The sequence below is a fragment of the Camellia sinensis genome, chromosome 4 (assembly GCF_055761805.1).
Source record: "Camellia sinensis isolate YWXY chromosome 4, ASM5576180v1, whole genome shotgun sequence".
Taxonomy (NCBI): Eukaryota; Viridiplantae; Streptophyta; class Magnoliopsida; order Ericales; family Theaceae; genus Camellia; species Camellia sinensis.
The window spans coordinates 108840012-108859424 of NC_138964.1; the positions used below are offsets into that span (position 1 = coordinate 108840012).

The following is a 19413-nucleotide window of genomic DNA, read 5'->3' on the forward strand; positions in this document are numbered from 1 at the left end:
TGGCAAATACTTTTTGCAACCCCAAAACAACAGTCGCAAACTATTTGTGATCACCCAACCTACTTATGGCGACCAATGTTTTACCGTCCCAAAAAGTTCAAAAGATGCCCACAATGTAGTAGCGACCATCTTGTTACCGTCGCAAAAAAATATATATATAAAAATAAAATAAAAATGTAACATTAAGCACTTTGGGAATAGCTATGGCCAAAACAATATCCATTAAGCATCAACAAGAAACATAACAATGTAACATTCACTCAAGCGGTGAAATGGGACTTGGCAATATAAAAAACACTAAAAATGAAAAAAAATAAAATAAAATAGGACAAATTACAAATATCCCCCTCGAGATTTGTTGAAAATACAGATTCCCCCCCTAAGGTTTGAGAAATTACAAATTGCCCCTTGATGGTCAAATTTGCATAACAAATTAGAGGGGAACCTGTGTGAAAATAAAAACTTCAGGGGACAATTTGTTATAAAAATATAAACCTCTGGGAGCGGGATGTAATTTCTCAAACCTCAGGAGAAAATCTATATTTTCACCAAACCTCGAGGGAGATGTTTGTAATTTGTTCAATAAAATAAAAAACACACCATGCCCCTTCCGAGCTCTTAAGTAACTTGCTCACAAACAATAATCAAGTGTCAATGTTCAAGAAGAGTGTCTCGGGAGCCTTATTAATCCATTAAGCTTCAAATAAAACCAAATAACTAGCTTCAAACAAAACATAAAATATTATTTGAAAAATTCCATGCCAAATGAAGATGTTCAATTAAAGAGGCCCTGCGAAAATCCCATTCCCCCACTGCTCATTCCACTTCATAATCTACAGTAATTAATGCAATAAAAAACAATCAGAACCTATACTAAGGTGCCTTTAATATTATTTAGTCTTACAATAATCAAAAAACGATCGTATACATCAAAATGGTTACAATATCTATTGGAATGCATCATCAGTATGTGTTAGATGGTCAGCGACTTCAATTTTGATTTTATTTGGTTTCTTACTGGAAAAACCCATATGCGAACTCTGTCTAGCTCAAGTGTGAAAGGTTAACAGAGACATTTTTAACAAAAATAAAATCCCCTGCACAATTGCTTCATCCTCAATTCTCGGCCTTGTACGTTGCATAGTATTTATGAAAAACGCATGTCATTTGTTTGTATTCGAGTTGAAAAGGTGAACTAAACAAAGCCAACAACAGATCACAAAAGATTTCAATGAAAAAAACTATAATTTGGATTTGGAGAGCAGTTAAAATGTGCCATTATTTACTGAACCATCTGCCACTAACGTACTTACATAGGTTCACCAAATCACAATGCAACAATTTCCCTCCAGTTTACGAGAGACTGATCCACAAAAGGTGAGGAGCCCTGTTTTTTTTTTTTTTTTTCATCAGGCTGAGTAAGAAAGAAACACAAAAGCTAATCCTGTCCTACGAATCGCACATGACCATAAACAGACCAACCTGCCAATACCATTAATTCAACATTCTTACATCAATTTATCACAACACCATCAATTCAGGAACAATCTGATACAACACTACAATATATGATTCAAGATTGAATAATAGCACACGCAACACTACAGACACAATGGCAAATCCATATGATCGAACTCATCAACATACCTTGAAATGAACTCGGAGATCGGAGCCCCTAGCTTTGCACGCTGAAATAAAAAAGGCACCAGAAAACACACACACACACACAAAATCAGATAAAACCCATGATTTAGCAAGCACAATTGCACCGTTTGGAAGCTGAGAAAATGGAGGAAAACATTCAAGAAAATTAAAACGAAATAAAAAAAAGGCCAATTCTTGTGAAACTCAGCATCGACAAAGTTTAGAGAACTTCACTTGGTGGGATTGTCCGGTTCATTCGAATACTTCACCTGAAACATCAACACAACGCAAAACAAAACAGATTGCATTGACATACATGTATGCATTAAACTACCTACCATCAATATTTGTCTTCAGCCAACCTAACAAAATTTTGTTTTGAGTACACAACTTTTTTTTTTATTATTTTTATTTATTTTTATTTTTTAAGCCTACAAAACTAGGGGGATTTTGATCAAGTTAAGCATAAATTAACTACCTTGCACATGTTAACATATTTAATTGCCAGATTGATTACAAAAGGCACCAAACACGAAGACAACCATAAAAACAATCCCATATAACCATCAAGACTTGATATAGAAACAATTTCAATCAATACAAAAGCTGTAAAGACAAACCATTTGAAAGAACATTTAAGATTGAATTTATTGGACTCAAAAAGTTTTTTGGCTTCTTGTTACATTGTCTTATTGTATCATAGAGGTCCATCCAAATCCAATTATCATTCAGCATATCACATATGTACCCTTTCTATTACACATTATTTGGGTAGTCAATGGTATATAGCCAGTGCAATCCTACAACAAATATGCAAAAGGCATTGACACTTGCCTCCTAATATATACATTTTCTCTGAATACAAACAATTCACCATCTGGCACCACTCGAATTCTGAATAATGCACGGGTGGTTGATGGCCGACCCCTATAGCTTGAATGGTGGTCGCCGGAGGTACTGTGTACTCAGGATCATCCCTTGCCTCTACAGAGTGTTTAGGTACAGGTGTTGGGACTTCCGATTCACCTTCGAGGGGAGCAAGTGTTTCAAGCAATTGGGGATCGGTGTGGGGGTTTTCTGGCCACCGATGTGGCGACGACGACGATGGAGTCGCTGGGTTGTATTCGTTTGAAGGTTCGGGGTTCGGGGCTCGGGGCATGGAGTTCCGTCGCGGATTCATGTGCGATGGGGCCAATGGCGGTACGTCCTTCCAGTCTGGTTAGAGGTGAGTCCAGCCATGGAACGGTGGAGTTTGTCGGAAAATCGTGCTCAACCACGACTGAAATTCAAATTGCGAGATTTAGGGCGATTTGGCCATCGTGATTTTGGGCGAGAATGGCGGAGGCCAGATTTGCCGAATAATAGAGATAGAAGCAGATCATCTCAGATATGGTTACCTAAGCAGCAAGGTCAGGGGGCTGGGTCTCTCTTGGGCCGAAGGTTTATGGGGAGGTAATCAGTGTGTTGGGCCACAATTTCGGTCCACCTGTGATCAAAATGGCAGCTTGGAGGGACTGGGTCTGGGTCCATTTAATGGACTTGGGCCAACTAGAAACCCTTCAGTGCATGTGGGCTCTAGGAGTGGCAGTGGATTTGGGCTCAATGTGGGGAAAGTGGGCCATTTTCAATTGAATGAGCACTTGGGCAATAAAGGGAAGAGTCCATCTGGGTAGAGCAGGGTCCAATCTGCTGGATACATGACTCCAGTGGCCCATATTTTTGATAGCCTTTATCAGGGTTTGGATCTTCCTCAAGTGGATCAGGTTTCGACCTCTGCGATAGTTCCGACTGTATCGACGGGTGACCCATCAACGTCGGACTGCTTGGCTGATGGTGGTGAGGATTTCGAACCTTGGCAGGGGGCGATGCAGGTGGACAAGGTCAATCGTCTCGAGGTGGGGCCTTTGCTGCCACGGTCTCACGACGTTGGGGGTCGACTTACGAAAAAGATGCAGATAGCTGGGAAGTCGTGTCGACTTACGGAAAAGCCGCAGACAGCTGCGATGTCGTAGAGAGATCGAATAGAGACTTTGGATGCTGTCGGGCACGATCTAGCCCTGGTGGTTCAGCCTTTGGCTATGGGGAGTGACGAAAGGCTGTGGCAACAGAGTTCAAATTCAACTTCAGGCCATCATGCTGGGTTTGGTGAGACTGCGATTCCTTCTGACTCTGCTGTGTCTGAATGGGTCCTGGAAAGGATTAGTGAGGTAAGCTGCTTGTTAGGAGTGTCTTTTGAAGGACATGAGGCAGAGGCAATGAGATTATTTTTAGCGGTAGAGGCTTCACGAAGGCCAGGGAGTTCTAGTTCTGGAAAGATGTCGTCAATAGTAGGTCGGAAAGGGGCTCGTGAGCTTAAAAAATCTGCATTGTTCAATTAATTATGACCATGTCGACAGGATGGCAGGGCAAAAGGTTCGTAAGCCACGGGGGGGGCCCTTTTGTTGAAATGAGATTAAAAATTGTCATGGAATGTGCGAGGGTTGAACGATAGGGATAAAAGGATGGTTGTCAGGGCAGTGGTGCGAAATGCTAGAGCGGATGTGGTATGTTCACAAGAAACAAAAATGGAAATAATGGAGGATGCAGTGGTGCGACAACTTTGGGGTGGTCGTTTTATGGAATGGATTTATGTGCCTGCAGTGGGTTCAGCAGGAGGGATTCTACTATGTTGCAACAACAGGATCGTAGTGAGGGAGGGACAGGTGATAGGGGGTTTCTCGGTTTCTTGCTTGTTTAGGTGTGTGGCAGATAATTTTCAGTGGGTGTTTACAAGAGTATATGGGCTGGTTTGTCATGCAGAACGGGCTGAGTTCTTATTAGAGCTGGATATGGTTGCGTTCCGGTGTCCGAACCATGGTGTGTGGGGTGATTTTAATGTGGTCAGAAGGCCGCTTGAGAAGGTGGGGAATAGTCGGGTGAACGGTGCGATGCGGGCCTTTTGTACATTTATTGATAATTGTCAACTGATGGATTTTCCGCTTCATGGGGGGTGCTTTACTTGGTCTACTGGGCGGCAGATGTCTTGGATTGATAGATATTTGGTCAGCGGAAATTGGGAGGAACATTTTGCGAGGGTTATACAGCTTCGTTTGCCTCATCCAGTTTCAGATCATTGGCCTCTTCTGTTAGATTGTGGAGGTTTTCGTGGTGGGCCTACGCCATTCCGTTTTGAGAACATGTGGTTACAATCTGCCGGTTTCATTGACATGGTCCAGAAGTGGTGGTAGAGCTACGTGGTGTTTGGCTCACCGAGTGGTAGGCTGGCTCAAAAACTGAAGCTACTAAAGGGTAACTTGAAACAATGGAACAAAGAGTCGTTTGGTCGGCTAGAGACGCAGAAAGCGGAAGTGCTAGGGATTTTGCAGTTGTTTGATGAGCTAGAGATGAATGGGGGGTTGAGGGAGGCAGATCTTGCTAAGAGGGAGGCAGCTAGGCAAGATTTTGTTCGTCTAGCTCGTATGGAGGAGGTGTGCTTCCGACAGAAATCTAGATGTTTATGGTTGAAGGAGGGGGACCGAAACATAAAATTCTTTCATCGAATGGCGAATTGCCATCGCCGGGTGAACCAGATTGTTAGATTGCGGATAGCTGGGACAGACTTGACCACATTTAAAGAGATTAGAGAGGGTATAGTGGGCTTCTATCAGACTATGTTTAGTCGGCAGGAAGGACAGTGGAGGCCAGGTTTGGATGGGGTGCTTTTTGACGCTATTGCTGGAGGGGATAGGGAGGCTCTAGAGATGGATTTCTCTGAAGAGGAGGTTATGGGGGCTCTGAAGACTATGAGTGGGGACAAGGCTCCAGGTCCAGATGGGTTCACGATGGCCTTCTTCCAGCACTGTTGGCAGGTTATTAGGCAAGATGTGATGGCCGTCTTTCAGGATTTCTCTAGTTCGGGACGGTTCGAAAAGAGTCTAAACGCGACTTTTTTGGCTTTGATTCCAAAAAAAGGAGGGGCTAAGGATATTCGGGATTTTAGGCCTATTAGTTTACTTAGGAGCATGTATAAGCTCTTAGCTAAAGTTTTGGCCAATAGGCTGCGTGGTGTTTTGCCAACAGTGGTGTCTGAAGCTCAAAATGCATTCATCGGGGGTCGTCAGATTCTGGATGCAGTATTAGTAGCTAATGAATGTGTTGACTCGAGGCTTCGGCAGGGACGTCCCGGGGTGATCTGCAAGTTGGATATTGAAAAGGCCTATGATAGTGTTAATTGGGAGTTTCTCTTCTACGTTATGAGGCGGATGGGTTTTGGGGAGAAATGGTGTCAGTGGATAAAATTCTGTGTTTCTACGGTCCACCTATCTGTATTGGTGAATGGTACACCGGCGGGATTCTTTTCTACTTCTCGTGGCCTTAGACAGGGAGATCCCTTGTCGCCATTGTTGTTCCTCTCGGTGATGGAGGCTTTTACTAGATTGTTGGGGCGGGCTGTAGATGAAGGCTTGTTGGAGGGTTTTTCGGTCGGATCTTTGGGCGGAGGCGTGGTGAGTGTTTCGCATCTTTTGTATGCAGATGATGCTTTGGTCTTTTGCGAGCCGAGTGTTGAGCAGTTGGGCTATTTGCGGTGTGTTTTGCTGTGTTTTGAGACGGTCTTGGGTCTGAGAGTGAATTTGAGTAAGTCTGAGTTAATCCCAATAGGGGAGGTTGATCGAGTCCCCATGTTAGCAACTATTTGGGGTGCAAGGTGTCAGCTTTGCTAGTTTCTTATTTAGACTAGCCATTGGGTGCTACTTTTAGGTCGCAAGGGGTGTGAAATGGTGTGGTGGAGCGAGTGCAGCGGCGTCTGGCAGGTTGGAAGAAGCAATATTTGTCAAAAGGGGGACGTTTAACTTTGATTCAGAGTGTGCTGAGTAGTATTCCGACTTACTTTATGTCTATACTGATAATTCCGATTTCAGTGGCTCGACGTTTGAAGAAGCTTCAGAGAGATTTTCTGTGGGGGAGTGAAGCGGCGGTTTTCCGTTATCATTTGGTGGGATGGGATTAGATTTGTTCTCCAAAAGCTGCGAGTGGTTTGGGGTCCGGAGTTTGGTTACTTTTAATCGAGCCTTATTGGGTAAATGGTTTTGGCGTTTTGCGTGGGAGCAAGACCGGTTTTGGCGAAGGGTGATTGTTGCCAAGTATGGGGTGGATAGCGGGGATTGGAGGACGAGAACAAGTACAAGATTTCATGGGCGGGGTTTGTGGAGAGGGATTTGGTTTGGGAGGGATGAGTTTTGGAATCGAGTGCATTTCCAAGTAGGAAATGGGGAGAGGGTTCGGTTTTGGAGGGATAAATGGTGCGAGGAGGTGTTGTTGGAAGATCGATTCCCTTTGATTTTTGGCATTGCGGCAGATCCTGAGGTGACTGTTGCGAATTGTTTGGGGAATGGAGAGGTGGTAGTCTGGGACGTCCGCCTGCGGCAGGCAGTTCAAGATTGGGAGGCTACTCAATTGGAGGAGATGTTGGGGTTTTTATATGGTTTGGGACCCGTTGGGCGAGGGAAGGATAGGGTGGTGTGGTCAGTGTTGGGTTCAAAAGGCCTTTTTACGGTGTCATCCTTTTATCGGAGTCTGGTGGGGGGGGCAACTTCGTTGTTCCCTTTGCGAAGCATTTGGGTTCCGAGCATTCCTTCTAAGGTAGTGTTCTTTTTGTGGACAGCTGCTTTGGGCCGGAATCTCACTATTGATAATTTGATCCGTAGAGGTCATGTCTTAGTGAATCGCTGCTGTATGTGTTGTAGGGATGCAGAGTCGGTGGATCATTTATTTCTTCATTGTGATGTGGCAGCTCGTCTATGGGGGTTGGTATGCTCTTTGTTTGGGGTTGTTTGGGTGCAGCCCAAGGGGGTGTTGGAGATGTTATAGAGTTGGCGAGGAGCTCGTGTTGGTCATCGACGTCGGCGGATTTGGTCCGTCGTGCCTTTTTGTTTGATGTGGATGGTTTGGTTGGAAAGGAATCGGCGAACATTTCTCGACATCACTCATTCGGTGTCTTGGCTTCAGAATCGCTTGTTGTTTACTTTATGCACTTGGTTGGAGTCACAAGCCGAGCCGGATATATTTGTTTTCATAGATTTTGTGGATAAAATTGTTGGTTAGGAGTTCTACGATCTTTGTATTCTTTGCATCATCTTGATGTTTTTCTAATAAAATTAATTACTTATCAAAAAAATATATATATGCTAGTATAATGTGTTAATAATTTCCATATGTATATATACAAATTGATAAAACGTAAGATTCATCAATTTGTAAGCATTACACCTCTCTCAAGCTCATACTCCCAGCGACACCCTGTGACTCTAAGAACACAGATTCTCGATTGTTGTAGTGAACCTAGACTTAACGGCTTGTGTCACATATTGTGTGATCTCATCAATAAATGAAGGGGCTGCTAATGAAATTATATATATGACAATATGAAATTGAGTAATATCCTCAACTTAAAATTAGAGAAGGGGGACATGTTGGAGGATCCATAGAAACCTAAGAAATGCCTGAAACTACAAGTTCCTGAAATTATAATAGACTTCAAAGCGAAATGCCTAAAATTATAAACATGCATGTTGGGGGTATCAACGGGAGCTTATCATACACAGGAAGCGAGCATTTCAATGTTCATACCACATTATAATCGCACCAGATATAAGCCAACGAAAGCATCCATTCCTGAAAACATAAAAACTAAATAATGCAGGCACACACTTGTGAATATTGGTTCAACTACTTGGAGTTAAGTTGCAGGCCATACTCCCTAGATATGAGATGTTTCTCCTCTCAAGGAGTAACATCTTTATCATCCAAAACTCATGCTCGGCATCTTCAAGCAAAAATACAGAAAAAATTAATCACAAAACCAATCAAGTTAATACTAACACTATGAAATTCTTCAACAATTTGCAATTTTAACCGTCCAAAAATCAAGGAGTAACATGATTATCATCTAAAACTTCAAAATCTTCTCTGGTTTAGTTTTCAAATTGAAAAAAAAAATCGAAAAACTAAAAGCTAGATTGGAGAAACTAAACGAAACCCAGCTTATTCATAAACTCAAAGCACATATTCCAGTAGCTAATCTAAGTAATATATCTGTAAATTGCCTCAAAACACAACTTTGCTAATACAAACTCAAATAAAAAGCTATAAAGGTAAGACAAATTACTATACCATTATACATATATATACATACAACTATCCAAACTCAATTGATCATTAATCTAAGCAAAATTATGATTCAGGACAAATTTCCCTGTTCTGCCAGCCAATTTAAAAAATTCAAAACTCTCTCCCCTCCAGCACTTAATAAATGCTGAAATTCTCCATGCTGAAACTCTCTCCCCTCCATTTTTCAATTTTGCATCAATCAAATAATAAATTGGAGCATATACAACCAATTCATACATACTTTTGCTATCATGAAACAAATTCAATTTCATATCGAAAATAGAACAACTAAAGAAATCAAAATTTATGAGAAGAAGGTTATATATATATATATATATATATCTTCAAATAAATGAGTACACAATTAAATATCACTTTTTAGGACAACTGTACATTATTAAATATCAACAAACACCACCAATGCAATTCTATTGCAACACAAAACACTTACAAACCAAACATGACAAAGATAATAATAATAATAATTCGAATTCAAAACTAAAAGTAGGGTTCAAAGCAATGCAATATATATATATAGAGAGAGAGAGGTGAGAATTGGAGGGTGAAGCGATAACAATTAAGAATTGAATGGTTCAACTTGTACCTGTAGCAGATGAGAAATGATTGGTTCGAACCAAAGCTCGTTTAAAGGTGAGCTGAGTTACATGTGCATGTGACTAGAGAGAGAGAGAGAGAGTCAGATTGACGAAGCAGTGATCGAATTACAGTGAGTTCAGATGATAAGAAACAAGTGATCGATGTAGAGAGGCGAAGAAGTTGAAATATGAACGAATGATTCAAAGAGACTCACTGAGACGAAAGAGAGAGAGAGAGAGAGAGAGAGTTCATACTGTTGAATGACCATGGAGATCTATAGAGCGAGAAACAGAGAGCGAAATCGAGAGAGGGAATCAGATTCTCTTCTTCAGACACGATCAAGCGAAATCAGATTCGGTAAATGAGAGTCTAGGGCAAGTTTTTACACAATTTGGGGTTTAAGTAAAAAGGAAAATAAAAATAAATAAATAAATTGGGCACATGACGAGTAAAACGAGATTTTTATGTAAAAAAGTTATATGTTTCGCCATTCCTAATTTGCTTCGGCGTTGCAAATAAATTTTTTTTGCGACGGTCAAACAATCAGTCGCAAAAAAATAGACGCAAAAAGCTATTTTTCTAGTAGTGAATGAATCTATATTTTACAAACTAAAATTGTAGTTTATCCTTTAGTTTTTTATGTAATGTGGAAAAAAACAAATGACACCTGTGTTTGGCATTAAATTAGAATCGTATTGAAGTCGTGAAACTTTGAACAATGAATATCCTTGTACCTGAGACATATGCTAGCCCTATTACTAAAAAAAATACTTTTTGCGACCGCTATAAACCGTCACAAATAATAAAAAACAGTCCCAACAAACCTTTTGCGACGACAAATAGGGGTCGCGAATATAGGGGTGGCAAGTACTTTTTGCGACGGCAAAGCAACAATCGCAAATTATTCGCGACCACCTAGACTACTTATAGCGACCGCTATTTTGCCGTCGCAAAAAAACAAAGAAAAACACTAACATGATTTTTGGCGACCATTTTGTAACCATCACCAAAAAAAAAAAAATCCATTAAAGTGTAACGTTAAGCACTCTAAGAATAACAATGACAAGAATTCAGACAGCATAGCATTGTAGTTTAATCAAGCATTCCATTTGAGTTTCAAAATTGGAGCCATATGTGAAAGTTATTACAACTAAAAACTTGGAAAAAATTCTTTTATGAAAAAAATACAATCCAAATAGAATGCTAGTAAAGTCAAAATCTACAATGCTGGTGTTCACCACTATATAAGGTACCGGTTGAATTCCAATTTGTTACCATGGAGATATATGTTCCTCAAATCCAAGCTTGCACCTAATCAATACACATTATGAGGGGGAATAGATAGATTAGAACACAGAGTACCCAATTTCTAGATCTTTCTTTAGATATAAACCCTCAAGCAGAGCAAACATTGCAAAGAAATTATGGAAATCAAAATAAACAGCCAGAACACAACCCAGATGCCATTTACAAAACAGAACAACAGTGGTTCCATATGGAAACAGCTATGATGAGTGCATGTACCTCTCTTCTAATGATAAACCAGCTGTGCCCAAATTTCTAACTCAAATATATATCTTCAGTAACAAATGATTTCAGATTAGATAGATGTTAGTTGGAAAAGATTAAAAAAAATGTCCTATCACTCATGAATAAAATGAGGATAAAGGCCCTCATTTCCACCAATGAACCCAGTCAGTCATGGTCGACGAACACAATACATGCAAGCAAAGAGAGATTTGTGCCATGTTGTGTCACATAATCATAGTTGATGACACATAAGGATCTTTTGAGGATATGCGAGAGAATCCATATACGTGAATTTGACTTCTATTCCCAGCAGTGATATTTGATATTGTCAGGCAAGCTTATTTCTTGATGCTTTTTTTGTGATTTTGTGTGAGAAGTTGATAGAGACAAGGGAGGACATGTTTGTCAATCACAAACCGAAACAAATTAAAAGAATTAATTTCTCATGTGTGGGAAAAGTATATAAAGTTTGTCAATGTCAAACAAATGAGAGAGAGAGTGAGAATTTCAATCTTTCTCAGCACTCTCATTCCTCTAAAATGCAGTTTTACGTGCTAAATTTATTTTTTTTTAAATGATCTCAGCATTCAGCTCTTCTAGTACAAGGAGCAAAGTAAAAATCTTACATTATTTTCACTTTGATAAAGAATGACTTAACTAGAAGTTCAAAAAAAAAAAACACAGGGCTGGGTCATGTACATGTAGAGTATAAAACCAAATTTTCTATTCTTATCCAGGCCAGAAGCCTTCTCCTTGTTCCTTTTTTGATTTATCAATAAATTTTTTTGTTGTTGATCAAAAAAAAAAAAAAAGAATCAGAAGCCTTCTCTAGGAAGTCCTTTTCCATCTATCTTTTTCACTACCAGAATGCCAAAACAAATCTACTACAATAAGTTGTAATATATTAACAAATCTGGTAATTGTATTGATTACAAGAATATCATCTTTGATGTTGGTATTAGTACAGAAATGCAGAGAATGAATATGAAGAATGGAAAATATTGCATCAAACTGATACTATGGTAAGAACTAACAGTACAGAAGTAGAAATCATTAATACCTGAGTTTGGGCATCATCACCATTAACAATGTTTCCCACTGCCCTAAGTGTGAGTATAAGAACTGTAGGAGATCGATGATTTGTGAAAAACAAAATTTAGTTAGTTAGTTAGTACTACTTTCAAAAATCTGACCACTATAAAGAGAATAACACATAATGAAATTTAGCCCTGAGAAAAGAAAAAAATATTCCACTAATTTGCAAAAAATGAGAATTTTTTCTATAGAACTAATTCTAGAAAACTAAAAGACATACCAAATTTAAAATCAATGTCATAATGAAGAAGTATGAAGCAAATAGGAACATACAGCAGAAGCTCCACAAGCCGTGGACAGGCACATGCCTCAAGCACAGCTTGAATTTTGTCATTTCGACTAAGATAAGAATATTCTTGGGAAACTTCATCTGCAGATGGTATAGGTGGGGACCTGGTTCTTTTTGGGGCCTGAGCATCCACATTCTTGGTTGCAAAATTTTTTTCTAGAATCATAAGGCAAGACTACAGGTTGGTCTTGGCAAGTCCATGAGTTGCTAAAATTGCCTGGCAACGTTGCCTGGTTACACCATACAGGGGGAGATATGGCAGTTCTATATGACAAATCAACAGCATAATTAGATAAATCTGGGGAAAATTACACATATCTTAAGATAAACTATGTGCTACCAACTAAGGGATGTACGAAATGAACAGAAAATTCTCTTAATAAAAAGCACATGACTTTAACCATTTAACCAACAATGGTAATATTCTTTACTATCATTTTACAACAATGAGCAACCAAAAAAATACCAAAAGTGCTCTACGAACCACAATTTTGACAATTTTTAGACAGGTATTTAGTAAGATACTATATGATTGACATGGGATGAGGCAAAGCAGGCCTCCTAAACCCAAAATGAGCCCACATCTACACCTGTTAAAAGGGCTTCGACCCTACCTAATAGTCTCGATATATGCCCATCCCGGTAGACGTTGTCAAGGTACTTGTATCCCAAACCTTAACCCCAGCATGGGTCCTAATGCACGATATCCCATGGGAGTCTGGTGCAGCACAAGACATGTTATAATTAAGAGATCTGTGGTTTCAACTATATGCCAGATCATATAATTTTGGACCTATTTATTCATGATTTTGTCCCAAATTTTCATCAAAAGCAACCAACATCTACAATAGCAATGTCATAGAACACGGTGCATAATAGACAAAACATTCAATGTTTTTATCCTCCAGATGCAGTGGAACTTCTTGTTGGATTCTAACCTTGCATTGCTTGAGTACGAGCAACATGTTTAAATTTTCCATAACATTAACAAATACACAGTAACGAGCACTGGCCCACAAACACAGAAGGCACAGTTTATGTTACAAATACCTCTGAGTTTCAACAAAAGGACCAAAATTGTCAAAAAAATAATGGTTTTCTGGGGAAAAAGGCGGTGGTCATGGCCTCTGAGGTACAGGCTGCCTATGATCATTGAAGAGTGAATCTGAAGGCCTGCCCAACCAAACAAAGCAAAAGTCGTTAGATACTCAAAATAAACTGCAATAGAAGACCATAAGTCTTAAAAATGCTATTTGTCATGTGGAACAAGTGATAGAACGACTAGAATGATTCACGATCCATGAAATAACATAACACACCCAGTACGAAATAAAATAAAAAAACACGATGACTTTTAGGATGCAAGTACAGTAATTTTGAATAAATTATACGAACCTGCCAGAACGTGTAGTAACCTCTCCGCTAATGGGCATATATAAAGAATTCTTTTTCGGGTCCACTAGGCTAGAACTTATATGGAAACTTTAAGAAGATCTTTGTGTACACCATCACATCACATTTCTCAATGGCCTTCATTTTCCACCTCCGCTTCATAATTTTATTCATTTGTTAATTTTCGAGTATAATAATAGCAATAAAGGAGAAGATCATGTCAGCAAACATTCTTAGGTGAAGGGACCACAACCAAGCATGTAGAATAATTTAAAAGTACTGTATATATTTTAAAATTATGTGAAGATGTTATACATGTGCATTGGTTCAGCAACTTCCTGCAAAGAATTTCTAGGCACAGAAGCTCAACCATTTAAACAATCCAGAATACATATTTAGCATTGTAAGAAGAAGGGGAAAAAAAATTTCCATCCAAACTAATAGAGAGTTTGTTTCACATGCATATTTTGAGAGTGGAGAAGGGGAAAAAAATTAGTCAAAGTGAAATTTCAATGTAAGAAGACGAAACGAACCTTGTTTTATCTTTTTATCTAAATTTCTTATTTAATAACACTTTAAATTAAATTAATTTAACTACCTTAATATATTATTATAAAAATTAATCATCAAACTACTTTAATCTAGTTTTCAATTTTTAACTCAATTTTTTATTTTAAAAAATAAACATACATTTATTAATTGGAACTGGGCTGTATCCTTCTTAGGCACAAGAGTCGCAATCAAGGACACAATATATTAATTGTGTCAGAGTATACTTAAGTCCATTAAATTCAATAACAATTTTTTTTTTTTTTTTTTTGGTGGGTAAATTCAATCACGAATCTTATCACTATCACTGCAAGAAACCGAGGATGATGAAACTGCAGATGTATGTTGCATAGCCCTCTCCACCATCTTCAGGTGAAATTCCTGAGAAGGAACACGATGAAGGAATATTTTAGCCACACAAAGTGGCAAGAGATTTTATTTGCACAAGATATGGCCCAAACTTAGACTCAAAACAATGATATTTGTACATGCACAGATGCACAAGCAGTATACGAGTTTGAGCATGCACTTGAAGCTCTGGCAATCGAGGAGTGCTTCTTTTTGGGAGTACCGATGACGGAGCTTCAGAGAATACATTAACTTTTAATTTAGGCCAACATTAACATTATCAAAAGAGATAACAACAGTATAAATTACCTCCAAAGCAGACCCACAAGCTATTATGACAAGATGAGCTTCAGGTTGTCAATGTCAATGGTTATTTCCTCCAAAACAGAAAAAAATAAAATTTATCATAACCAAATCTTTCAAAGGCTATCATAAATAATAATTTACCATTTGTATTGCTAATCAATGCTTGTTCATTCAAACACTTAGTACCAAACAATAACGTTAACAAAGTGATATATATATATATATATATATATATATTGTAGGATACATCTCAGTTCATACTTTCAGCATCTTCTTTGCCTTCTCCATCTTCTTTGTCTTCTCAATTTCAAGATGATGAGGATGACTTGCAACAAAAAATAAAAAGCATTAAACAAATATAATTTCCAAAAACTACATAAAACAAAGTGAAATGATCAACGTAACATATATATAATCAGCAGACCTTGAACCTAAATGTTCAGATTATACAGAGCTTAGAATTAGAAATCAAAACTCAAGAGATTCATGTATCTAATTGAGATAATCAAATCATCAACCACAACAAGCAACGTAAATTATAGTTAAAATTCTAATCAAATTGTTTACCTGAACCGAAGCTTGAGTCCCAGCTGACGCGATCTCAGTCGCAGCAGCGCTTATCCTATCTAGAGCGTTGTTGTTCGTGCTTCTCATCTCTCTATTTTTTTTCTCTTTGCCCGATCACACAATTAGCTTAATTTCACTCAACAATTTTCTGTTTCATCGTCGATCAAGTCTCATAGAGGCTGTATCTTTCTCAAGAAAATTCAACTTAGAAAATCAAATTTCGAGTCGAAAAATGAAATTGAAGATCAGAGAAACAGAACATGATGAAGAAAGTGAGAGACCGAGAGACAGAGATTCAGACCGCTGGAGCTGCGACTATGGCGAGCAAGAGAGCAAGAGACAGTTTGTGAATGTCGTGAGAGTAAAAGGGGCTAGGGCATTGGTATATAAAAGAAATAAAAGAAATAGGAATAATAAATTGAGCAAAGTAAAATCATGTTCCATTCATTTATTTTTTTGCATCCGCTTTTTTTGCAGTTGCAAATATTTGTTTTTGCGACGGTAATATAGTCGGTCGCAAAAGATTACACGCAAAATGCTAACTTTCTAGTAGTATTGCAATTGAAACTAGGACGCACATTTTATATGGAGAATGTTTAAGATTCATAAAATTAAATTAGGATATTTAATCTAATAGCTGTATAGACGTCACTGCTTCAATTTCGATACAGAAGTTGGGCTTGATAGATTGGTTGTAAATATCTCTCTTACATATTGACCCCAAAAAAAAAAAATATACCCTTAAAAATATAATAATTAAATTTATTTCCAATGAAAAGAATTAATGAATTAAAAACTCAATCTCTTGCATTACTCCAATTTAATTTCAGTTGAAAACTGAAAATATCAATTTGACTGGATGTGGCTAACCATTGGGTTTTTGATGGAGAAAAATTATACCAATGAGGTGATAAATTTATAATATAGGAAAATTCATTTTAAATTAGATAGTCTTATCAAAGTAACTTATTATTTTAAAATATCATTGTCATATTATTTTAATTAAATTATTCATGTAAAGTTTATTTTTGTAAATCAATTTCTTAATTTATTTTAATAAGAGTGCGAGAGAGCATTATTATTTATTTATTTTTGATAACTTGGTAACCACCAATCTCACTGTTTACTAACAAATGGTCCAATTAAAGTATAGATTGACTCAAAAAATTGTTTGGGACAAGGAGATTTTGAACTTAAGAACATAGAGAGAGCACATCTCCATTTTCCCAGCCTTGACTACCAGGCCAACTCCTTAGGTAGTGTTTCATTCATTAGAATGATTAAAGTGGAATGAAATTATCATTCCATCAAAATATTCATTCACTTGTTTGATTAAATTAAAAAAAATTAACAAACGTATTATAAATAGAATTACCTTTCACAATTTTAAATAAATAGTCATTCCATATGAAAGTCTATGGAATCACAATTCATTTTAATGAACCAAAAATAGCGCCTAATGGTTAGCAAAATTCGATTATGAAGAGAGTAAAAAAGACATGTCAAACTGCTAAACCAAAGTAAACCAAATAACAATGAAAATGAACAGACAAATTAAACAGGAAATATTGAGTAAATTTACAAACGCACATACAAAAATCAAGGCATAATTTGTTTAAAGTAATGATTGCCATATAAAAAAATGCAAGTGGGAATAATGTATATTATTTGTAAGTAATTGAAGGAAAATTCAATAATTTTTTATCTTTATTTTCTTGAGTTTAGTAAAAATGGATTTAAATATACTAATTTTACAACTATTAAGCATGAATTAACACCGTTTTCTGTTAACAAAGTATACTGTAGGGAGAGATGTTGTGAAATGCAGCTTTGCTTGATTGAATGACAAACATTTATTTAATTTTTCACTATCTAATTTGGAATTTAGACTAAAACATCTTTACATTTGAAGGAAGTTACAAAAATTTCTATTTAAAAATAACAAATTATTAACTAGGAAAAAATATAATGCCATAAATCATAAACAAATACCTGAAAGACAATAGACTTCTGTCACGAGAATGATTTTGAAACCTTAATACAAATGGGAATGGGAATGGTTCGAATATATATACTAGTAAAAGAAGCTGATGTCTAGCAATGCCCATTATTAATTATGGTTAATGCTAATAAATGTCTCTGGGGTATTTGATAAGATGTGGTTAAGAAAAAATGTTATACGCCTCAAATTTTCTACCAAACAAATGACCAAATGTCTCACATGGACCCACACTCATGTGAGACATTTGGTCATTTGTTTGGTAAAAAATTTGGTATTCCTAGCATTAGCCATGTGTTAAATAGGGAATTGGGGTGGCTATTGTGCATCAAGTATGTGGGCACTATTGTGCACGCTTTGAGGCTCACTTCGAGTCTTATATTGATAATCTGAACTGTTTATTTTTTAGCATATACCATGAAGAATATATCTATAAATAATCAAGTTGATCTGATAACAGTAACTCTTTTAGCAAAACACATTTGTATCGATAAAAATGAATAGTAAGTGTTATTTTAAATATAATATTGAATATAAATATGTTTCGATTAAAGGGTTATCGTTGTCCAATTAACTTATTTTTTATAAGTATATTGTACACAATATACTCTAAAAAATAAATTGTTTCAATCATTAAAATAAGAATCGGAGCAAGCCACACCATGAGAACAACAGTGCTAGTAGTGCTTGACATATACAATAGGCACCCTAATTTTTTATTTTTGATCAGGACAATAGGCACCTTAATTCTATTAAATAGGATAGTATTAATTTTTCTTGATTTTAGTAACGGTCTAATTTTAAATTATTAATGTGTATTTAATATTATATTTTTTTTTGAATTTAGTAATTTTCTATTTTTAAACTATTAATTAAGGGTAAATTACACTCCGTAGTCATGTGCTTATTATATTATTATTTTTATTAAAGATTTATACAATAGAGTAATAAAAGGGAGATATTGACAATTAACTAAAAGTGCAGGAGGTAACTGTTATAATTTCATGTGTAGAGATTAAAATGAGATTCAATATAAAATGCAGGGTTGCAAAGTCTAATTTATTCATTAATTAAATTAGGTGCATGTAATAGTTTTGTATTTTTAACCTATTATTTAAAATTGAAAAAATTTCAAGAGTCATGAAATAAAGTATTATTGGTTGCTGCTTATCACGTGCCCGAGAAGCACTTGGTAATTGTGAAATAATCACAATTTTTTTAAAAAATTTAATAATTTTTTTTTACTAAACAATTCATATGTGCCAAGGGAGTTAGGCTTTATATTATTGGATTTGTAACAAATCAAAATTGACACATATGATACTACATCATTGTGAGTACATAATTTTTTTTTGAGTCTTAAATATTTTCTGTTACCAAAATAATCTATTCCCAACTGATCCATACACTACAGGAAATTTAGCTTTTAGCGGTGTTGGTGCTAAAAATGCCGCTAATTCTTTTGTGACGCTTAGCACCAAATGCCGAGGACGCAGCCGTCGTTGTAGCATTGCAGCGCTTTAAAAACGTCGTTAATTTGCTAAATGTGGTACATAACGGCAAAGTGACATCATGACAATTTTTAGTGACGTTTCAAAAATGTCGTCATAGCTTTTTTTTATTTTAAAAAACTAACCATTAGCTATATAGTGACATTTTGAAAAATGCCATTATATCTTTATTTTTTTAATTGTTTTTTTGAAATTGTGCTAATTCTATGTGGTTGAACTAAAAAAATACCAGTAATAAAATTGAAAAGTAGCACTAATATGAAACAATAACACTCCCATTTCCATTCAAATGAACATTTGTCAAAAGATAAGCCAATTATATGAAAAGCTGTCAGGTAGCAAATATAACATTAATTCACTTTCTCATTCAATTTAATATCCAATCACCATTAACTACAAAATAATATATCCACAAATCATGTTTTAACATTCGCCAACAA

General features: G+C 36.7%; 1 long non-coding RNA gene and 1 other non-coding gene across 8 annotated transcripts; both read right to left on the minus strand.

The window, feature by feature from the left end:
- Window positions 1-191: 191 nt before the first annotated feature.
- LOC114283781 (uncharacterized) lies at window positions 192-15849 on the minus strand. 7 transcript variants are annotated; one of them, XR_014327312.1, is made up of 11 exons: window positions 15464-15849; window positions 15158-15221; window positions 14900-14967; window positions 13697-14623; window positions 13352-13474; window positions 12286-12565; window positions 11978-12039; window positions 10626-10698; window positions 1879-1913; window positions 1648-1688; window positions 192-1387 (listed from the first exon to the last, which is right to left on the minus strand). It is a non-coding gene; the product is annotated as an uncharacterized LOC114283781 (long non-coding RNA). The 7 variants fall into 7 exon arrangements; XR_014327311.1 differs by having other exon boundaries at window positions 192-1482; XR_014327314.1 differs by lacking the exon at window positions 10626-10698 and having other exon boundaries at window positions 192-1482.
- On the minus strand, window positions 1269-1397 carry LOC145789972 (small nucleolar RNA snoR74). Its single transcript, XR_014328529.1, has one exon. It is a non-coding gene; the product is annotated as a small nucleolar RNA snoR74 (small nucleolar RNA).
- Window positions 15850-19413: the final 3564 nt, after the last annotated feature.